At 38.0% G+C, this 4,749-nt stretch overlaps 1 long non-coding RNA gene across 1 annotated transcript; it reads right to left on the bottom strand.

Moving 5' to 3' along the window:
* Positions 1–479: 479 nt before the first annotated feature.
* On the bottom strand, positions 480–1,758 carry LOC113336705. Its single transcript, XR_003353999.1, has 2 exons — positions 1,165–1,758; positions 480–1,074 (listed from the first exon to the last, which is right to left on the bottom strand). It is a non-coding gene; the product is annotated as an uncharacterized LOC113336705 (long non-coding RNA).
* Between the last annotated feature and the right edge of the window lie 2,991 nt (positions 1,759–4,749).

Below are 4,749 nucleotides of genomic sequence, written 5' to 3' on the forward strand. Positions count from 1 at the left end.
AAAACAGTTACGGCTAGGTTTTTGTAATTGAAACCTAGCTATAAATCAGTTATGACTAGGTTTTTTTTGACGAACCCAACTGTAAAACAGTTACGATTGGTTTTTTTTGAAGAAAACCCAACCGTAACTGGTTCTGAAAACTATTTTTTTCTACAGTGTCAATCAATCTAACCATTTCAGATGCAATTGGTTTGTTGATTACCATCACTTCTATCAATATGCTTCTTCCACACCTTTAATAGAGAATTCATTCGACGATTATAAGTTTTTCGAACCGTCGATTGATCAAAGATGGTGAAATGATTTTGATTGAAAAAAAGGGATAATTGGACTTTGGTACCCAGGTTTAGACCAACACTAGGCTTTGGTCTAACATTTGTCCAACGTTAGTGCTTGGTACCTGGACTGGACGTTGACTTGGATTGACTAGGTCCTAACTTCTGTTTTGTAATTATTTATTTAAAAAATCATATATTATGTAATTACTAATGAAACTACTGTCATACCCTCTGAGCACCACAGTTCACATTCATACACACGATCTTTCTAATGCACAACCATCACAACCACCCCTCGAGCTCAATTCTATTAATCTGGGTTACAACACTACTCATCTTCTCACGTTTCTCTCTAAAGCAAATTTCAGCGCAACATCCAATTATTCCCACGCCTTATATACACCACAACCGATGGCGACAGCTCATACATAAGTTAGACTACAACAAAATTCCATTACCATACATAGATCTTCTTCATTCAAGCGGCAACAACTGATCCTACTCTACTCCATATGCAATATCAATCAACACAGACTCCATCTCTGAAGTTTTAATTCCATCACTGCATCATGTTCTTCATAAACATCAGCGCTTCAGTTAAGACCCATCTCCATATATTCTCTGTTCAACCCAATTCCATGTCATCTTCATTGCATAACCCACCTGCAACTCAACATTGAATTCAACCATAGTCTTCAGTAACAACAACAACAGCTGTACTCAACCACCATCTTCGATTCAGCCCAAAATCAACCACCATCCGTAACCATGTTTCTTCTTCTCCTTATGTACATCTCTGCTAAAAATCGGTAAAATATTAGGACATGTGGGTTATTGTTGAATTCAAAATCTCAGTAAATAACAATGGAAAATTGATATTTTATACTTTATTGATCAAATTGGTCATACAATTTCAACTTAGAAGCTCTGATTTATCATGGGTTTTCTTCAATTTATGAATTAGGGTTCTTCAATTTGGGGAAGAACCTAAATCTAGGTTTGAAGTTTGAAGGTACTGTCATGGAGGTGGGACCGACAAGAGGGATGAATATTTGAGTTCGTGAGTTTGGGTTGCTCGAGTTACAGAAGTTTGGGTTGTGTTCGAAGGAAATTGTTGTCGCAGCTGATTTTGAAGTTGAATGAAGAAGAAGTTGTTGCTGCTGCCAACGGGACGGAGGAAGAAAGATACATAATTAGGGTTAGTTGATGTGTAGATCAGGAATCACCATCAAAAGACACATCCCCTATTTTGATCCTTGTTCTCCTCCATCTTCAACTCATGATTCATTTATTCGAGTGTTTAAGAAAGAAAGAAAAAAATATATAGGGGAGGTTCAATAGAATGGAGAAGGCAATAGCAGGAGACTTGAAAAGAATTCGTTCATAAGAGAGATAGAGACCGTAGACATTTTCTGTTGTTATTTATTCCTTTTAAGGGTAAAATTATAAAAATCACTAATTTCCAGTATTTTTATCTCATAAAATTATCTAATGTCTGGTCATAAACGGTCAAGTTAGAGCGACTGCAATGGTACGACTAAACTCAAAGATCAAAGACCAAAAAAAAAGACTAAATATGAGTTTAATCTGTACTGTGACGTTATGGGGAGAAGACCAAATTTGGTCGCGCGTAAAATTAATCACCGCACGAAAACGGGCGTAAATTTGGTGTACGCTTGAATGGGGCGTAAAATTGGTTTACGCCCGAAATTTGAATGGGGCGGATGGTTTGGTGTCCGCCTGATGAGTAAGTGAACGGGCGGATGGTTGGGTGTTCGCCTGATGAATTTCATTTTGAATGGGGCGGATGGTTTGGTGTCCGCCTGACGAAATGTGAACGGACGGATGATTGGGTGTCCGCCTGATGAATTTCATTTTGAATGGGGCGGATGGTTTGGTGCCCGCCTGATGAGTAAGTGAACGGGCGGATGGTTGGGTGTCCGCCCAGCAACAAGCGTACTTTAAATTTACGCCCGACTATATTAGGATTTGGTATTTGGTCGCGACCAAATATGATCTGGGATTTGATCTTTGGCTGGGATTTGATCTTTACTCCGTCCCACTGCGTTACGATCTCATCCCAAATTTTTGGTTATACTCGCCCACTGTGGATGCTCTTAGGTCAACGTCCATTCCAGGTACTAAGCCCTAACGTTGGACAAATGTTAGACCAAAGGTTAGTGTTGGTACAAACCTGGGTACCAAAGTCCAATTATCCCAAAGAAAAAGAGAGAGAATGATTTATGGTTGATGAAGGAGAGGAAGTTAAGAAGAAGAAGAGGAGGAGGAGGAGGAGTAGATCTTTGAATGAGAATTAGGTTTTGATTTTAGTTTCAGTTTTTAGGTTTTGATTTTAGTTGAAGGTTATCTAAGACATTTGATATTGAATCAAGAATACCCCATAACCAATCTTTTGGTCACTAAAAATCCAAGTGATGCCCCAATAATAGGCTTCTTTAGAAAATGAGAATACATGAGGAATTGAAAAACCTAAAAAGGAAAAAAAGAACAAGAGTGGGAAGAAAATAGAGAGAAAGAAGAAGATAATGACCGGTAAGGAAAGATGTTGTTGCATGTTTGGAAATTAGGGCTTTACAATGGTTTTGTAAACCAAAGTTAATATAAAACAAGAGATATATTTTACCTAATAATTCGGAATGTAACATATTTCCAAATATAACATATTGATATATGAAAATTTATCATATTAATACCAAATATGTTAAAAAACATATCTTCAAATAGTCTTATTTGTTAGAGGCAAATTGGTATCAAAATGCGGCTGAAGCAACACTTAGGATGTAAATGACGTCGGCTAAAAAAATCAACTGTGTAGAACCTTGCGAGGTTCAAGATACATAAGGTGCGTGTTGTAACTAGAGCTGCACATAGGACGGTACAGTCCGGGTTTCTTATGAATCTGGTACCTGTACCTGGAGTTGACCGGGTCTTCATATTGAGGACCGGTACCTGTACATGTACCTGGACCTGTACTTGTACCGGTTATACAGGTCCGGTTCTAACCGGGACCGTGTTTTTACCCATACTTCAATTGAATAAAACATCAACCCACAAATTAACCTCAATTTCAATCTATGAAACTTTCAAACTCAGTAGAATCCACAAAATTCAAACCAAATATCAGAACCCATGTTACAAAATCGATTAATGGTTCCTAAGAAACTGAGCAGAGATACAATGGAATGATTATTTTCATAGAGACATAAACATAATTAAACAGAAATTGAATTAAACCCCAAATCCAGCAATCATCTTCAAGAACCCCGTCTACATCTTCAGATCGAAACACAAATTCATTCTTCATCAGATCTTACGCATCTCTCAGCAGCACCACTATATCTTCTCCATCTTTTGTAACAAATTAATTTGATGAATAAATTAATCTGCATCTGAAACCAAATCCATCTCAAATAAAACCATAGATCAGATTCAATCATGCAATTAAAAAAATTAAACTAAACATTCAATTAATTATGAAGAATCCATAGTTCATCAAAAAAATTACCAAAAATCAGATAAGTGATTTACTGATTTACTTTGATTGAGTCATACCTATATCGTTACTTTCATAACCATCTTGATGAAGCTTGAATTGAAATAGTACTAGCAGAAGTAGAAGATGAAGAAGATGATGAATTAATGTCCGCTAATGGGTTTCTGGGATTGGGTTTCTTATTCTTCTTTGATGAAGATAGAGATTCAATCTTCATGGTTGATTTTATCTCCTCTCTGTGAAAGTAGACTTCAATTGAGAAAAGAAGAAAAAGAGGTAACAAAGGAAGAACGAATGAATTGAAAGCGAATTGAAGAGTGTTGTTCGATATATAAGATGCCCTAAAAACCTAGAATCGATGGCTAGAAATCACTTAGATAGATGGTTATTATACACCGGGTTTTCTGGGTCCGGTGCTGCCGGGAATTGGGTTAGAACCGGTACCTGTACTCATACCCAACCGGTTCTGAAATCCATTCATGGTCCCTGTATCGTCTACACCGGTTCCAGTCCGGTTCCGTTTTTTTTTTCCAGTACGAGTCCGGTACTCCGGGTACACCGGGTTCTTTGTGCAGCCTTAGTTGTAACTGTTTGCTTGGAGGGTTGATTCGGTCTCATCTAAATTACAGTCCAAAGTCTAATAGTCGGCTAGTGTCTGTAGTTGGTTAATACAACTCAATGTGGGTTTTTCTTCAGTTGCAGTTTCCTCGTTAACATAATTCTTGTGTGCGTGGGTGGGTGGGTGAGGGTGGGGGGTGCTTTTTACTTTTTCGCATCTTTTAATTGTTAAAAGAACTACACAGGTTCATACTCCTATCAAAACGAAAAAGTTGGTGGTGTAATCGGTGGCAGGTCCGGAAAGGGTGTGTAAAATGAGGCAATAAAAACGGGCCTACAGTAATACCGCAAGTGCACGGTCGTCAGTTGTAGCTCGTGCAAGTACGGGTCGATCCACAG

Source organism: Papaver somniferum, unplaced genomic scaffold, assembly GCF_003573695.1.
Source record: "Papaver somniferum cultivar HN1 unplaced genomic scaffold, ASM357369v1 unplaced-scaffold_154, whole genome shotgun sequence".
Lineage (NCBI taxonomy): Eukaryota > Viridiplantae > Streptophyta > Magnoliopsida > Ranunculales > Papaveraceae > Papaver > Papaver somniferum.